This window comes from Salmo salar, chromosome ssa29, assembly GCF_905237065.1.
Source record: "Salmo salar chromosome ssa29, Ssal_v3.1, whole genome shotgun sequence".
In the NCBI taxonomy this organism is placed as follows: domain Eukaryota; kingdom Metazoa; phylum Chordata; class Actinopteri; order Salmoniformes; family Salmonidae; genus Salmo; species Salmo salar.
Window position 1 is genome coordinate 1,918,814 of NC_059470.1, and position 19,464 is coordinate 1,938,277.

Sequence of the window (19,464 nt, forward strand, 5' to 3'; positions counted from 1 at the left end):
CTACACGGGAGGATCTTGCCAATGATCTCAAGGCAGTTGGGACCATAGTCACCAAGAAAACAATTGGTAACACACTACGCCGTGAAGGACTGAAATCCTGCAGCGCCCGCAAGGTCCCCCTGCTCAAGACAGCACATATACATGCCCACCTGAAGTTTGCCAATGAACATCTGAATGATTCAGAGGACAACTGGGTGAAAGTGTTGTGGTCAGATGAGACCAAAATGGAGCTCTTTGGCATCAACTCAACTCGCCGTGTTTGGAGGAGGAGGAACGCTGCCTATGACCCCAAGAACACCATCCCCACCGTCAAACATGGAGGTGGAAACATTATGCTTTGGGGGTGTTTTTCTGCTAAGGGGACAGGACAACTTCACCGAATCAAAGGGACGATGGACAGGTCCATGTACCGTCAAATCTTTGGTGAGAACCTCCTTCCCTCAGCCAGGGCATTGAAAATGGGTCGTGGATGGGTGTTCCAGCATGACAATGACCCAAAACACCCGGCCAAGGCAACAAAGGAGTGGCTCAAGAAGAAGCAAATCAAATCAAATCAAATGTATTTATATAGCCCTTCGTACATCAGCTGATATCTCAAAGTGCTGTACAGAAACCCAGCCTAAAACCCCAAACAGCAAGCAATGCATGTGAAAGAAGCACGGTGGCTAGGAAAAACTCCCTAGGAAAAACTCCCTAGAAAGGCCAAAAACCTAGGAAGAAACCTAGAGAGGAACCAGGCTATGAGGGGTGGCCAGTCCTCTTCTGGCTGTGCAGGGTGGATATTATAACAGAACATGGTCAAGATGTTAAAATGTTCATAAATGACCAGCATGGTCAAATAATAATAATCATAGTAGTTGTCGAGGGTGCAACAAGCACGTCCGGTGAACAGGTCAGGGTTCCATAGCCGCAGGCAGAACAGTTGAAACTGGAGCAGCAGCACGGCCAGGTGGACTGGGGACAGCAAGGAGTCATCATACCAGGTAGTCCTGAGGCATGGTCCTAGGGCTCAGGTCCTCCGAGAGAAAGACAGAAAGAGAGAAAGAGAGAATTAGAGAGAGCATATTTAAATTCACACAGGACACCGGATAAGACAAGAGAAATACTCCAGATGTAACAGACTGACCCTAGCCCCCCGACACATAAACTACTGCAGCATAAATACTGGAGGCTGAGACAGGAGGGATCAGAAGACACTGTGGCCCCATCCGATGATAACCCCGGACAGGGCCAAACAGGCAGGATATAACCCCAACCACTTTGCCAAAGCACAGCCCCCACACCACTATAGGGATGTCTCCAACCACCAACTTACCGTCCTAAGACAAGGCCGAGTATAGCCCACAACGATCTCCGCCATGGCACAACCCAAGGGGGGGCGCCAACCCAGACAGGAAGACCACGTCAGTGACTCAACCCACTCAAGTGACGCACCCCTCCCATGGACGGCATGGAAGAACACCAGTAAGCCAGTGACTCAGCCCCTGTAAAAGGGTTAGAGGCAGAGAATCCCAGTGGAAAGAGGGGGAACCGGCAAGGCAGAGACAGCAAGGGCGGTTCGTTGCTCCAGCCTTTCCGTTCACCTTCACACTCCTGGGCCAGACTATAATTAATCATAGGACCTACTGAAGAGATAAGTCTTCAGTAAAGAATTAAAGGTTGAGACTGAGTCTGCGTCTCTCACATTGGTAGGCAGACCATTCCATAAAAATGGAGCTCTATAGGAGAAAGCCCTACCTCCAGCCGTTTGCTTAGAAATTCTAGGGACAATTAGGAGGCCTGCGTCTTGTGACCGTAGCGTACGTTTAGGTATGTACGGCAGGACCAAATCGGAAAGATAGGTAGGAGCAAGCCCATGTAATGCTTTGTAGGTTAGCAGTAAAACCTCGAAATCAGCCCTTGCCTTAACAGGAAGCCAGTGTAGGTAGGCTAACACTGGAGTAATATGATCACATTTTTTGGTTCTAGTCAGGATTCTAGCAGCCGTATTTAGCACTAACTGAAGTTTGTTTAGTGCTTTATCCGGGTAGCCGGAAAGTAGAGCATTGCAGTAGTCCAGCCTAGAAGTAACAAAAGCATGGATAAATTTTTCTGCGTCATTTTTGGACAGAAAGTTTCTGATTTTTGCAATGTTACGTAGATGGAAAAAAGCTGTCCTTGAAACAGTCTTGATATGTTCTTCAAAAGAGAGATCAGGGTCCAGAGTAACGCCGAGGTCCTTCACAGTTTTATTTGAGACGACTGTACAACCATCCAGATTAATTGTCAGATTCAACAGAAGATCTCTTTGTTTCTTGGGACCTAGAACAAGCATCTTTGTTATGTCCGAGTTTAAAAGTAGAAAGTTTGCAGCCATACACTTCTTTATGTCTGAAACACAGGCTTCTAGCGAGGGCAATTTTGGGGCTTCACCATGTTTCATTGAAATGTACAGCTGTGTGTCGTCCGCATAGCAGTGAAATGTAACATTATGTTTTCGAATGACATCCCCAAGAGGTAAAATATATAGTGAAAACAATAGTGGTCCTAAAACGGAACCTTAAGGAACACCGAAATTTACAATTGATTTGTCAGAGGACAAACCATTCACAGAGACAAACTGATATCTTTCCGACAGATAAGATCTAAACCAGGCCAGAACTTGTCCATGTAGACCAATTTGGGTTTCCAATCTCTCGAAAAGAATGTGGTGATCGATGGTATCAAAAGCAGCACTAAGATCTAGGAGCACGAGGACAGATGCAGAGCCTCGGTCTGACGTCATGAAAAGGTCATTTACCACCTTCACAAGTGCAGTCTCAGTGCTATGATGGGGTCTAAAACCAGACTGAAGCATTTCGTATACATTGTTTGTCTTCAGGAAGGCAGTGAGTTGCTGTGCAACAGCTTTTTCTAAAATTTTTGAGAGGAATGGAAGATTCGATATAGGCCGATAGTTTTTTTATAATTTCTGGGTCAAGATTCGGCTTTTTCAAGAGAGGCTTTATTACTGCCACTTTTAGTGAGCTTGGTACACATCCGGTGGATAGAGAGCCGTTTATTATGTTCAACATAGGAGGGCCAAGCACAGGAAGCAGCTCTTTCAGTAGTTTAGTTGGAATAGGGTCCAGTATGCAGCTTGAGGGTTTGGAGGCCGTGATGATTTTCATCATTGTGTCAAGAGATATAGTACTAAAACACTTTAGTATCTCCCTTGATCCTAGGTCCTGGCAGAGTTGTGTAGACTCAGGACAATGGAGCTTTGGAGGAATACCCAGATTTAACCTCTTACATCTAGACGTTCCGCTAGCGGAACACCTGCTCCAATATCCAATGATAGGTGTGGCGCGAATTACAAATTCCTCAAAAATACAAAAACTTCAATTTTTCAAACATATGACTATTTCACAGCATTTTAAAGACAAGACTCTCCTTTATCTAACCACACTGTCCGATTTCAAAAAGGCTTTACAGCGAAAGCAAAACATTAGATTATGTCAGCAGAGTACCAAGCCAGAAATAATCAGACACCCATTTTTCAAGCTAGCATATAATGTCACAAAAACCCAGAAGACAGCTAAATGCAGCACTAACCTTTGATGATCTTCATCAGATGACACACCTAGGACATTATGTTATACAATACATGCATGTTTTGTTCAATAAAGTTCCTATTTATATCAAAAAACAGCTTTTTACATTAGCATGTGACGTTCAGAACTAGCATACCCCCCGCAAACTTCCGGGGAATTTGCTAACAATTTACTAAATTACTCACGATAAACGTTCACAAAAAGCATAACAATTATTTTAAGAATTATAGATACAGAACTCCTCTATGCACTCGATATGTCCGATTTGAAAATAGCTTTTGGTGAAAGCACATTTTGCAATATTCTAAGTACATAGCCCAGCCATCACGGGCTCGCTTATTTAGACACCCGGCAAGTTTAGCACTCACCAATATCAGATTTACTATTATAAAAGTTTGATTACCTTTTGTTGTCTTCGTCAGAATGCACTCCCAGGACTGCTACTTCAATAATAAATGTTGGTTTGGTCCAAAATAATCGTTATATCGTTATATCCGAATAGCGGCGTTTTGTTCGTGCGTCTCAGACACTATCCGAAATGGTAAATCAGGGTCGCACGCATGGCGCAATTCGTGACAAAAAAAATCTAAATATTCCATTACCGTACTTCGAAGCATGTCAACCGCTGTTTAAAATCCATTTTTATGCAATTTTTCTCGTAAAAAAGCGATAATATTCCGACCGGGAATGTCCATTTAGCTAAACAGAGGAAAGAAAACAAAGCTTTCGGTCGACGCGGGCACGAGCCTGAGTCTCACAGTACTGTAACCAGCCACTACCCAAACGCGCTACTTTGTTTCAGCCAGAGCCTGCAAAGCCTCGATTCAGCGTTTTGCCGCCTTCTGAGAGCCTATGGGAGCCGTAGGAAGTGTCACGGGACAGCTAAGATCCTCACTCTTCAATAAACAGAGACAAGAAGAACGACACCTTGTCAGACAGGCCACTTCCTTGCATGAAATCTTCTCAGGATTTTGCCTGCCATATGAGTTCTGTTATACTCACAGACACCATTCAAACAGTTTTAGAAACTTTAGGGTGTTTTCTATCCAAAGCCAATAATTATATGCATATTCTAGTTACTGGGCAGGAGTAGTAACCAGATTAAATCGGGTACGTTTTTTATCCAGCCGTGAAAATACTGCCCCCTAGCCATAACAGGTTAATGGGGAGAACCGGTTGAAAGTTTCTGTCGGCTGAATAAGCGACACCGGTTGAGCATTCCTACAGTGTTTCCCTCCAGAAGCCATGAGAAAGTTGTCCGGCTGCGGGGACCGTGCGAGGGGTTTTATACTAACGTTACTATCTGTACTTACTGGTGGCACAGACGCTGTTTCATCCTTTCCTACACTGAAATTGCCCTTGCCTAATGATTGCGTCTGAAGCTGGGCTTGCAGCACAGCTATCCTTGCCGTAAGGCGATCGTTCTCCTGTATATTATAAGTACAACGACTGCAATTAGAAGGCATCATGTTAATGTTACTTAGCTTCGGCTGTTTGAAGTCCTGACGAACCATGTCCAGATAAAACCTCCGGGGTGAAAAAGTTGAATGAAAAAAGTTGAGTGAGGGAAAAAGTAAAAATATACGGTAATGAAAAAGTAAAAACCGTCAGGTAGCAAAGTAAGATCGGCAACAAAACGCACAGCAGCGTAAACAAGTCTGCCATATATCAAGCACATTAAGGTCCTGGAGTGGCCTAGCCAGTCTCCAGACCTTAATCCCATAGAAAATATGTGGAGGAAGCTGTAGGTTCGAGTTGCCAAACGTCAGCCTCGCAACCTTAATGACTTGTAGATGCTCTGCAAAGAGGAGTGGGACAAAACCCGTCCTGAGATGTGTGCAAACCTGGTGGCCAACTACAAGAAATGTCTGACCTCTGTGATTGCCAACAAGGGTTTTGCCACCAAGTACTAAGTCATGTTTTGCAGAGGGGTCAAATACTTATTTCCCTCATTAAAATGCAAATCAATTTATAACATTTTTGACATGCGTTTTTCTGGATTTTTTGTTGTTATTCTGTCGCTCACTGTTCAAATAAACCTACCATTAAAATTATAGACTGATCATTTCTTTGTCAGTGGGCAAACGTACAAAATCAGCAGGGGATCAAATACTTTTTTCCCTCATTGTATCACGTCACATTCTTTTACATCACTTGGGCTCCCAAGTGGCACTGCAGTCTAAGGCACTGCACCTGTGCTAGAGGCATCACTACAGACCCTGGTTCGATTCCAGGCTGTATCACAACCGGCCGTGATTGGGAGTACCATAGGGCGGCACACAATTGGCCCAGCGTCATTCAGGTTAGGGTTTGGCCGGGGTAGGCTGTCATTGTAAATAAGATTTAGTTCTTAAATGACTTGCCTGGTAAAATAAATTCAGATATTTTTCAGAGCTGATTTGATTGGACAAAATACCAATTTGTGAAAAAATTATCAGAATTGGGCTGCCTGTATAAACGCAGCCATGGAAATTAATTTGCTTAGGCATTAATCATGCAAACACATGTATTTTTTATTGTAGCACGGTGTCGGTGACATTCAAACCTATGATCTTCTGTTTTCTATCCATGGAATTAGTCCACTGCGCCATCAGGATGGAGCAAGTATGCCATGTTTTTTTTAACAAAGCTGTTATGTTTCATCTACTTAAGCAGACCCCAATTCCAAGGAAACAAGCACTCATTAAGATCAGGTGTGTCCAATTAGTGGTCACGGCCAACACACTTGAACACACTTAACAAGATAGAGGACAAAGAGAGTTTTGTTGAGGCCGAGAACGGAATGTGCCTTCAGAAAGTATTCACACCCCTTGACTTTTTCCACATTTTGTTTTGTTACAGCCTGCATTTAAAATGGATTACATTTAGATTTTGTGTCACTGATCTACACTCAATACCCCATAATGTCTAAGTGGAATTAAGTTTTTAGAAATGTAATTAAAAATGAAAAGCTGAAATGTCTTGAGTCAATAAGTATTTGGGGTTGGCCGTCATTGTAAATAAGAATTTCTTCTTAACTGACTTGCCTAGTTAAATAAAGGTAATATAAAAACATTTTTTTAACTATCCTGCACCATTCCCAGAAGGTTGTGGGAAAGTTGTATGCAAAATAACCATAGGACAACCACGCTCTCACCAGGCTCTAAGAAACATATGGTTCTTAGAATGTTGTGTGCTAGATGGGTTCTCTCTCCCCTCTCCTTTACAGGACACAAAGTAAAATAAAACAAAACAAACTTGCTCAAAATGATGTTTTCCTGACTTCTTTCAAACAATGCAACGATGGTCTAGACACTGTAATGCAAGGGTTTTTATGGGAAGTCAGAAGTTCATTCTTGAGGTTGACTGATCATCCCTTAAACAAATTCCACACGTGTGTGCAAGGTTTATTTTCTCGTTCCTGTAGGTGGCTTCCTTCTCAATTTGCTAGCTTTGCTGCTTTGTTTTGTCTTTAACATCACACAACCAGAACAAACACAACACATCACAATTAAAACAACCAGCTTCATCCTAACAGTAAACACATTCAGAAGTGCATCAACTTGAGAGATGAATCTGCCATGTTTGTTTCATATTCAATGAGAAACTTCGTACTGATTTGGAGTTGCAGAGTGGAGCGTTGCACTACTGACAAATCGGCTTGCCTGAGGTCCTTCTTCTGTGCGCTGAATAATCTGAGTGTTTATCAAAAAACACAGTTTAATTCTGGACAGATGAAGCCAAAGCACTCCTCTCCATATGTCTGCCAATGTATAATTAACACAGGGAAGAAAGAAGGAGGGATAGTGGGAGAGAGGGATGGGTGGAGAGGAGCAGGCTGCTTTGGTCAAATGCTCATTTCCTAGTTTCTACTTCCAGAGTTTCACTTCGAGAGAGTGCCTGTTCAATATGCATTATATGGAAGAGGCAGATGAAACAGAATGCATTGCTTTCTGTATTAACTCTTGTAGACATCTTAAATATACTTATTCTGCCTCTATTCAAACAAATGGGTTGACAAAAAACACAAAAGTACAATCTTGTGTGCAAAGGACTGTGCTGTCATTAAGACTCCAATACACAATCTTTTATGTTGACACCCCACAATAGCATAATTTTACTAGGCAAATAATTGGGTACATTTTAATTCTGTAATAATCACATTAAGCTTACTGCAGAGTATCAATTACAAACATAATCAGGATTGCAATCAGTTGATCTCTCTTTGAACCCACTATGCTAATGACAACAGAAAGTGAAACGTTACAAAAGTGGAACGACGACAAAGCTAACTACAGTTGAAGTCAGAAGTTTACATACACCTCAGCCAAATACATTTAAACTCAGTTTTTCACAATTCCTGACATTTAGTCCAAGTAAAAATTCCCTGTTTTAGGTCAGTTAGGATCACCACTTTACTTTAAGAATGTGAAATGTCAGAATAATAGTGGAGAGAATTATTTATTTCAGCTTGTATGTCTTTCATTACATTCCCAGTGGGTCAGAAGTTTACAGACACTCAAATAGTATTTGGTAGCATTGCCTTTAAATTGTTTAATTTGGGTTAAAACTTTGTGGGTAGCCTTCCACAAGCTTCCCACAATAAGTTGGGTGGATTTTGGCCCATTCCTCCTGACAGAGCTGGTGTAACCAAGTCAGGTTTGTAGGCCTCCTTGCTCAAACACGCTTTTCAGTTCTGCCCACACTTTTTCTATAGGGTTGAGGTCAGGGCTTTGTGATGGCCACTCCAATACCTTGACTTTGTTGTCCTTAAGCCATTTTGCCACAACTTTGGAAGTATGCATGGGGTCATTGTCTGTTTGAAAGACCCATTTGCGACCAAGCCTTAACTTCCTGACTGATGTCTTGCGATGTTGCTTCAATATATTCACATAATTTTCCGACCTCATGATGCCATCTATTTTGTGAAGCGCACCAGTCCCTCCTGCAACAAAGCACTCCCATAACATGATGCTGCCACCCCCTGTGCTTCCCGGTTGGGACGGTGTTGTTCGACTTGCAAGCCTCCCCTTTTTTCTTCCAAACATAATGATGGTCATTATGGCCAAACAGTTCCATTTTTGTTTCATCAGACCAGAGGACATTTGGTCTGATTGCGGTTTTGGAGCAGTGGCTTCTTCCTTGCTGAGTAGTCTTTCAGGTTATGTCGATATAGGACTTGTTCTTCTGTGGATATAGATACTTCTGTACCTGTTTCCGCCAGCATCTTCACGAGGTCCTTTGCAGTTGTTCTGGGATTGATTTGCACTTTTTGGACCAAAGTACGTTCATCTCTAGGAGACAGAACGCGTCCCCTTCCTGAGTGGTATGACGGCTGCATTGTCCCATGGTGTTTATACTTGCGTACTATTGTTTGTTCAGATGAACGTGGTACCTTCAGGCAGTTGGAAATTGCTTCCAAGGATGAATCAGACTTTTGGTGGTCTACAATTTTTTTCTGAGGTCTTGGCTGATTTCTTTTGATTTTCCAATGATGTTGTTCTGTTATAATCTCCACCTGGCACAGCCAGAAGAGGACTGGCCACCCCTCATAGCCTGGTTCCTCTCTAGGTTTCTTCCTAGGTTTTGGCCTTTCTAGGGAGTTTTTCCTAGCCACCGTGCTTCTACACCTGCATTGCTTGCTGTTTGGGGTTTTAGGCTGGGTTTCTGTACAGCACTTTGAGATATCAGCTGATGTAAGAAGGGTTATATAAATACATTTGATTTGATTTGATGCCAAGCAAGGAGGCACTGAGTTTAAAGGGAGGCCTTCAAATACATACTCAGGTACACCTCCAATTGTCTCAAATTATGTCAATTAGCCTAAACTTCTAAAGCCATGACATCATTTCGGGAATTTTCCAAGCTGTTGAAATGCACAGTCAGTTAGTGTATGTACACTTCTGACCCACTGGAATTGTGATACAGTGAATTATAAGTGAAATTATCTCTCTGTAAACAAATGTTTGAAAATTACTTGTGTCCTGCACAAAGTAGATGTCCTCACCAACTTGCCAAATCTATAGTTTGTTAACAAGAAATTCGTGGAGTGTTTGAAAAACAAGTTTTAATTACTCCAACCTAAGTGTATGTAAACTTCCGACTTCAACTGTATTTATTTGGTAACACAATTTTGTTTACAAAGGAAGGCGAAAAGATCCGCTAAGATAATGACTAACTCACATTAACTTAGTGCAGAAACAAGTTATGAAGTACCTACTGTGTAATTGCCAAGATTGTAGTTAGTACGACAATAACACAAGTTTAATTTCTTGTCTCTAATTGAGGAAAGTCATACTTTATATACTCCCAACCAACAACTCAGCACTCATTTTAAAAGAGAGACATTGATGGCTTATTGCTCTTGTGGCTTAGTTACTCGAAACCAATTTGTATCTAAAACAGGGAAATTGACTGCCTAAGTTGCTCTTGTTGCTCCTAGTTCCTTGAAACCAACCACCCAACCAACCACACTTCTGTCATGTCAAAGGTGAGGTGGTTTTAGATTTGGCTTCAGACAGACACTGATAAACAGGCGAGACAATGTGACAATCCCAATCTCAGCACACCAGGATATATAAAAGGGAATAATCCATAGTATATCCTCCTCCTAGAATATCCTCTCTCTCTACTTGATTGACGGTGGGCCACTCAAACCCTAGGCATTGAGAGAGAGAGAGAGAGAGAGAGAGAGAGAGAGAGAGAGAGAGAGAGAGAGAGAGAGAGAGAGAGAGAGAGAGAGAGAGAGAGTCGACGTGTTCAAGGGGATTGGCCTTAGCAAGCAATCTAGGAATCACCTTGCATCCCAAATAACGACTCATTATAGAGATTAGTGATTCTGCACCTTACCTTGTTAAAACTGATACTCTGAAACATACTGACTCTCTGTACTCTATGCTACTCCTATCCCATCCAACCTGCATGGTACCAATCAAAGAGACATGTGCTAGTCCTCTCAGTGTGGCACAATCAGGTAGAGTGGCCAGGGCTTGTCCACGGGCATAAACAAGGCACTGTAATTACTGTTGTGCCAAGGGCGGTGTGTGTGTGTGTGTGTGTGTGCTTTGTCTGTGCACGTACTTGCGTGGCTATGGATAGCCTCTCCAGCTAGGCCATAATGAAGCTCTTGATGAGGAATGGGAAAGTCTGCTAAACAGAAATATAGGTGGCAGGCAGGCAGTTGCATATAATTTGTAAGATTATAGCAAAACAAATGGTGCTGATGAAGACTCATCAACTTCAGAATGGTTAATCACAGCTCTGCTACTATGGGTTATTGTGCCCTGGTAGAGGATATTTCGGTGTCAGTGTTTCTACTGTCACATAAATAATACTACAGTTCACTTTAGAATAATACAATACATACTATAGAATTATGTAGTAAACTGTAGTATACTGTAGAATACTATAAAACACACTGTAAATCATATCAAATTAAATGTTTTTTTGTCACATACACATATTTAGCAGATATTATTGCGGGTGTAGCGAAATGCTTGTTTTTCTAGCTCCAGCAGTGCAGTAATATCTAACAATTTACAACAATACACACAATACATACAACCTAATAGCAAAATAATGGAATTAAGGAATATATAAATATCAGGATGAGCAATATCAGAGTGGCATAGACTAAATTACAGTAGAATAGAATACAGTATATACTGTACATATAAGATGAGTAAAGGAAAAATATGTAAACATTATTAAAGTGACTAGTGTTCCATTAATACGGTGGCCAGTGATGTTTATGGGGCAGCAGCCTCTAAGGTGCAGGGTTACGTAACCGAGTGGAAGCCACCTAGTGATGGCTATTTAACAGTCTGATGGCCTTGAAATAGAAACTGTTTTTCAGTCTCTTGGTCCCAGCTTTGATGCATCTGTACTGACCTCACCTTCCGGATGATAGCGGGGTGAACAGGCAGTGGCTCGGTTGGTTGTTGTCCTTGATTATCTTTTTGGCCTTCCTGTGACACCGGGTGCTCTAGGTGTCCTGGAGGGCAGGTAGTTTGCCCCCGGTGATATGTTGGTGTAACGGCTGTCTTCTGTAGAAATGGACCAAGGCGCAGCAGGTATGTGAATACTCATCTTTAATTAAAATAAAGGAGTAGAGCATCCACTTAACAATTCAAACAATATATAAGACAGGAACAGTTTTGCAGGCACACAACACGCAGTGCAAAAACAACTACCCACGAAAACCAAACAAACACACACCTACTTATGGGACTCCCAATCAGAGGCAACTAGAAACACCTGCCTCCAATTGAGAGTCCAGCACCCAAAACTACACATAGAAAAACAAACCTAGAACCTATACCAAACTAATACACACCACTACACCACACACAAAACCCCATAATACAAAACAAATATACCTCTGCCACGTCCTGACCAAATATAATAGAAATAATACCTAAATATTGGTCAGGACGTGACATTACCCCCCTAAAGGTGCAGACCCCGGAATGCACCTTAAAAGAAAACACAAAAAATCCCCATTACCCCAACAAAACCAAAAAGCAATACCCCCTAAAAAATAAGGGAGGGAAGGGAGGGTGGCTGCCGTCAACGACGGCACTGTGCTACACCCTCCCTCCCCAACCCACCTATCCTGGAGGTGGCTCCGGTGCAGGACGTGGACCCTGCTCCACCCTCGGCGTCGCCCACTTCGGTGTATCCGATAGCTGCGCCAGGCAGACGGACCCCTCGAGCCGGGCCGGAGGACAGGAGGGCCCCTCGGGCTGGGCCGGGGGACAGGAGGGCCCCTCGGGCTGGGCCGGGGGACAGGAGGACCCCTCGGGCTGGGCCGGGGGACAGGAGGACCCCTCGGGCTGGGCCGGAGAGCAGGAGGGCCCCTCGGGCTGGGCCAGAGAGCAGGAGGGCCCCTCGGGCTGGGCCGGAGAGCAGGAGGGCCCCTCGGGCTGGGCCGGAGAGCAGGAGGGCCCCTCGGGCTGGGCCGGAAGGCATGCGGGCCACTCGGGCTGGGCCGGAAGGCATGCGGGCCACTCGGGCTGGGCCGGAAGGCATGCGGGCCACTCGGGCTGGGCCGGAAGGCATGCGGGCCACTCGGGCTGGGCCGGAAGGCATGCGGGCCACTCGGGCTGGGCCGAAGGCATGCGGGCCACTCGGGCTGGGCCGGAAGGCATGCGGACCACTCGGGCTGGACCGGAGGGCAGGAGGACCACTCGGGCTGGACCGGAGGGCAGGAGGACCACTCGGGCTGGACCGGAGGGCTGGAGGACCACTCGGGCTGGACCGGAGGGCAGGAGGACCACTCGGGCTGGACCGGAGGGCAGGAGGACCACTCGGGCTGATCCTGACAGGCCGGGCACCCTGGCAGATCAGGGCAGGCGGGCACCTCTGGCAGAACCGGGCAGTCTGGCCACCCTGGCAATTCAGGGCAGTCTGGCCACCCTGGCAGTTCAGGGCAGTCTGGCCACCCTGGCAGTTCAGGGCAGTCTGGCCACCCTGGCAGTTCAGGGCAGTCTGGCCACTCTGGCAGTTCAGGGCAGTCTGGCCACTCTGGCAGTTCAGGGCAGTCTGGCCACTCCGGCAGTTCAGGGCAGTCTGACCACTCCGGCAGTTCAGGGCAGTCTGGCCACTCCGGCAGTTCAGGGCAGTCTGGCCACTCCGGCAGTTCAGGGCAGTCTGACCTCTCTGGCGACTGTTGACTGGCGGGCAGCTCTGACGACTGTTGACTGGCAGGCAGCTCTGACGACTGTTGACTGGCGGGCAGCTCTGACGACTGTTGACTGGCGGGCAGCTCTGACGACTGTTGACTGGCGGGCAGCTCTGACGACTGTTGACTGGCGGGCAGCTCTGGTGATGGTTGACTGGCGGGCAGCACTGACGATTGTTGACTGGCGCACAGCTCTGGTGACTGTTGACTGGCGAGGCTGGGTTGACACACTAGACTCCTGATGCGTGGGGCTGGTATAGGACGTGCCAGCCTGGAGACACGCACCTCCATGCTAGTGCGTCTGGCGGGAAACACCGGACCGAAAGGGCGCACTGGCGGTCTTGAGCGCAGGGTTGGCATCACCCCTTCCGGCTCGATGCTTACCTTGCCCTGGCACCTGCGGGGCGCTGGTACTGGGCGAAGTGGGCTGTGCGTCCGTATAGGCGAGATGGTGCGCACCTCAGCGTAACATGACGCCCTCCACCTCGTACGCACCTCCCTGTAGTCACGGGTAGCTGGCTTACGGCTCTTCCCTGGCCTGGCCAAACTACCCGTGTGCCCCCCCCAAAAAAAATCTTGGGGCTGCCTCTCGGGTTCCCTTAGCTCCCTTAACTTGTCCGCCCAGAATTTTCTTTCGTCCTGCCAGGTCCATTCTTCCATTTTCTTCTCCTGTGGCTTCCTCCTCTTCTGCTGCTTGGTCCTTTGGTGGGTAGTTCTGTAACGGCTGTCTTCTGTAGAAATGGACCAAGGCGCAGAAGGTATGTGAATACTCATCTTTAATTAAAATAAAGGAGTAGAGCATCCACTTAACAATTCAAACAATATATAAGACAGGAACAGTTTTGCAGGCACACAACACGCAGTGCAAAAACAACTACCCACGAAAACCAAACAAACACACACCTACTTATGGGACTCCCAATCAGAGGCAACTAGAAACACCTGCCTCCAATTGAGAGTCCAGCACCCAAAACTACACATAGAAAAACAAACTTAGAACCTATACCAAACTAATACACACCACTACACCACACACAAAACCCCATAATACAAAACAAATATACCTCTGCCACGTCCTGACCAAATATAATAGAAATAATACCTAAATATTGGTCAGGACGTGACAGTTGGAAAGACCGCACCTCCCTCTGGAGAGACCTGCGGTTGCGGCGGTGCAGTTGTCATACCAGGCAGTGATACAGCCCGACAGGATGCGCTCAATTGTGCATCTGTAAAGGTCTGTCAGGGTTTTAGGTGCCAAGTAAAATTTCTTCAGCCTCCTGTGGTTGAAGAGGCGCTGTTGTGCCTTCTTCACCACACTGTCTGTGTGGGTGGACCATCTCAGATCGTTAGTGATGTGTACGCCGAGGAACTTGAAGCTTTCCACCTGTTCCACTGCTGTCCCATTGATGTGTATTGGGCTGTGCTCTCACTTCTGTTTCCTGAAGTCCACGATCAGCTCCTTGGTTTTGTCGACATTGAGTGAGAGTTTGTTTCCCTGGCACCACACTCCCAGGGCCCTCACTTCCTCTCTGTAGGCTGTCTCATCATTGTTGGTAATCAGGCCTACTACTGTTGCGTCATCTGCAATGATGATTGAGTTGGAGGCGTGCGTGGCCATGCAGTCATGGGTGAACAGGGAGTACAGGAGGGGGCCGAGCACGCACCCTTGTGGGGCCCCAATGTTGAGGATCAATGAAGTGGAAGTGTTGTTTCCTACCTTCACCACCTGGGGGCGGCCCATCAGGTAGTCCAGGCCAAAGTTTCACAGGGCGGGTTTCTGCCTATAGGAAGGAGGAGCATAATGGAGTCATATCAGATTTGCCCAAGGGTGGGTGGGGGAGGGCCTTGCATCCCGGAAGTTGTAGCAGTGGTCGAGTGTTTTAGCAGCGTGAGTACTGCCGTCAATGTGTTGATAGAACTTCGGTAGCGTTTTCCTCAAATTTGCTTTTTTTAAATCCCAAGCTATAATTAATGCAGCCTCAGGATATGTGCATTCCAGTTTGCTTAAAGTCCAGTGAAGTTCTTTGAGTGCTGTCGTGGTATCGGCTTGAAGGGGGATATACAAGGCTGTGACTATAACCAAAGACAATTCTCTTGGGAGGTAATACATTCGGCATTTGATTGTGAGGGATTCTAGGTTGGGTGAACAAAAGGACTTGAGTTTCTGTATGTTATCACAATCACACCACGAGGGGTTAATCATGAACCCCTGCCTTTCTTCTTCCCGGAGAGTTCTTTGTTCCTGTCTGCGCAATATACTGACAACCCAGCTGGCTGTATGGACAAAGACAGTAAATCCCGAGAGAGCCATGTTTCCGGGAAACAGAGTATATTACAATCCCTGATGTCCCCCTGGACGGAGGTTCTTGCCCTGACTTGTCTACTTTATTGTCCAGAGACTGAACATTTGTAATATACTCGCAAGCGGTGGATGGTGTGAGCGCTTCTTGAGTCAGACTAGAATTCCACTCTGAATACCTCTTCTCCGCCGGCGGTGTTTTGGATCAGCCTCTGGAATTAGTTCAAATGCCCTGGGGGGTATGAACAAAGAATCCAATTTGGGAAAGTCGTATTCACGGTCCTAATGCTTCTGCGTTACCATCACTCTGATATCCAAAAGTTATTCTCGGCTGTATGTAATAACACAAAACAATTCCTGGGCTAATAATGCAAGAAATAACCCACAAAAAAATAAAAACTATTGCAAAGTTGCTTAGGAGCTAGAAACTTTAAATGACGTTCAGCTTACAAAGGCAAAGTAATAAATAATAATGCATCATAATCTAAGTAACCTAATTTATGTCCCTCTAAGTCACCTGAATGTCTCCATCAATCCTATAGCTATTGTATGCAGTAATCATGTGTCTACGAACAAGAGTTATACTGTTATGAAGGTGGTAAGTTTGGACACTTACAGCACCATCACAGGATGGCCAAAAAGATCATCACGGACAACAACCACCTGAGCCACTGCCTGTTCACCCCGCTACCGTCCAGAAGGCAAGGTCAGTACAGGTGCATCAAAGCTGGGACAGAGAGACTGAAAAACAAAGGGTAAACACAAAACGGGTGAAAAACATGGCCCACCTTGCCTGGCGAGGGTTCAGTCTCCTTGCTGCCCGGATGTACTCCAGATTGAGGTGGTCAGTCCAGATGAGAAAAGGGTGTCTAGCCCCTCAAGCCAATGTCTCCACACCTTCAGGGCCTTGACGACAGCCAACAACTCTCGGCCCCCCACGCCATAGTTTCGCTCCACCGGGCTGAGCTTCTTTGAGAAGAAGGCACAGCGGAGCTTCGGTGGCGTACCCGAGCACTGAGAGAGCTGAGGTAAACAAAGCCCTCAGGTGACTGAAAGCCCTGTCCACCTCAGATGTCCACTGCAAGCGCACCGGGCCCCCCTTCAGCAGTGAAGTAATAGGAGCCGCTACCTGACCAACACCCGGATAAACCTCCGGTAGTAGTTGGCAAACCCTAAGAATCGCTGCACCTCCTTTACCGTGGTGGGAGTCGGCCAATTACGCACGGCTGCAATGCGGTCACTCTCCATCTCCACCTCTGACGTGGAAATGAGATACCCTAGGAAGGAGATGGACTGTTGAAAGAACAGGCATTTCTCAGCCTTGACGTAGAGGTCATGCTCCAACAGGCGACCAAGCACTTTGCGCACCAGGGACACATGCTCGGCGCGTGTAGCGGAGTATATTTTGAAATTGTTATCAATATACACCACTACACCCTGCAGTTCCCTGAAAATCTCATCTACAAAAGCTTGGAAGACTGATGGTGCATTCATCAACCCATACAGCATGACGAGGTACTCATAGTGGCCAGAGGTGGTACTGAAAGCCGTCTTCCACTCGTCTCCCTCTCGGATACGCACCAGATTGTAAGCGCTCCTGAGATCTAGTTTGGTGAAGAAGCACGCCCCGTGCATTGACTTAATCGCTGTAGCTATGAGCGGTAGCGGGTAACTATACCTCACCGTGATCTGATTTAGACCCCGGTAGTCAATACACGGGCGCAGACCTCCCTCCTTCTTCTTCACAAAGAAGAAACTCGGGGAGACGGGTGAAGTGGAGGACCGAATGTACCCCTGATGGAGGGTTTTGGAGACATATGTTTCCATAGCCCCCGTCTCCGCCTGTGAGAGGGGATACACGTGACTCCTGGGAAGTGCAGCGTCTACTCGGAGATCTATCGCACAATCGCCCCGTCGATGAGGTGGTAATTGAGTCACCTTCTTTTTAGAGAAGGCGAGAGCCAAATCGGCATATTCAGGATGAATGTGCACGGTGGAGACCTGGTCTGGACTCTTCACCATAGTAGCACCAACGGAAACCCCTAAACACCTACCTGAGCACTCTCGCGACCACCCCGTGAGAGTCATCTTCCTCTGTGGCCAAGAAACAGTGGGGTTATGACAAGCTAAGCAGGGTAGGCCCAGCACCATGGGAAATGCAGGAGAGTCAATAAGGAAAATAATAATTTTCTCCATGTGACCCACCTGCGTTACCATGCCCAAAGGAGTGGTGACCTCCCTAATTAACCCTGACCCTAATGGTCGACTATCTAAGGCGTGGACGGGGAAGGGCACAACCACGGGAAGAATGGGGGTCCCTAAACTATGAGCTAATGCTCTATCAATGAAATTCCCAGCCGCGCCTGAATCTACGAGTGCCTTATGCTGGGAATGCGGGGAAAACTCAGAAAAAGTGACAGACACAAACATATGTGCAACAGAGGACTCTTGGTGAGAATGTTGCCAGCTCACCTGGGGTGATGCCGGAGCGCCCTGCCTGCTGCCTCGATTCCCAGAGGAACCAACCCGGCACCGACCATCATGGGACCTCTGCGGCCACAGATGGTGCATGAGCGGAAACCGCCTCTGGTCTCCCTGTGCACCGCCCCTCCCAGCTCCATGGGTATTGGAGAGGGGGTGCGGGAGGATTGAACCACCAGACCCCGATCTGGACGACCACGAGTAGCCAGCAGGTTGTCCAGCCGGATGGACAGGTCCACCAGCTGTTTGGAAGTAAGGGTGGTGTCTCTGCAGGCCAGCTCCCAACCTCCCATCCTCGTGCAGACTGCAGCGGTAGTGGTCGATCAGGGCCTTGTTGTTCCATCTCGCGCCGGCAGCCAGTGTTCTAAACTCCAGCGCAAACTCCTGGGCGCTCCTCGTCTTCTGCCTCAGATGGTAGAGGCGCTCACCCACCACTCTGCCCTCGGGCGGGTGGTCGAAGACCGCCCGGAAACGGCGGGTGAACTCCTCAAAATGGCCCAACGCCGGATCTCCTTCTCTCCACACGGCGTTAGCCCACTCCAGGGCTTTCCCGGTGAGGCACGAGACAAGGGAGGACACCCTCTCATGGTCCGATGGAGCTGGGTGGACCATGGCCAGATAGAGGTTAAGTTGAAGGAGGAACCCCTGGCAGTTGGCAGCGCACACGTCGTACACCTGTGGCAAGGAGAGACGGATCCCACTGGGCTCAGTCGGGAAAGGTATGCTCAGGGGAGACCCCGGTTGTGCTGGTGAAGGCGCTGGAAGAACTCCCTGTCTCTCCCAGCGTACAATACCGTTAATAAGTATGGGGTCACTTAAAAATGTCCTTGTTTTTGAAAGAAAATCTAATTTTTGTCCATTTTTGTTCATTTTTGTCCAAACATTTTTGTCCAAACTGGCTCCAACCAGAATAGAAAAAGGAGTGGGAGGCCCCGTTGCACAACTGAGAAAGAGGACAAGTACATTAGATTGTCTAGTTTGAGAAACAGATGACTCACAAGTCCTCAACTGGCAGCTTCATTAAATAGTACTCGCAAAACACCAGTCTCAACGTCAACAGTGAAGAGACGACTCCGTGATACTGGCCTTCTAGGCAGAGTTCCTCTGTCCAGTGTCTGGGTTCTTTTTCTCAACTTAACATTTTCTTTTTATTGGCCAGTCTGAGATATGGCTTTTTATTTGCAACTCTGCCTAGAAGGCCAGCATCCCGGAGTTGCCTCTTCACTGTTGAAGTTGAGACTGGTGTTTTGCGGGTACTATTTAATGAAGCTGCCAGTTGAGGACTTGTGAGGCATCTGTTTCTCAAACAAGACACTAATGTACTTGTCCTCTTGCTCAGTCCTCTTTCTATTCTGGTTAGAGCCAGTTTGCGCTGTTCTGTGAAGGGAGTAGTACACAGCACTGTACAAGATCTTCAGTTTCTTGGCAATTTCTCGCATGGAACATCC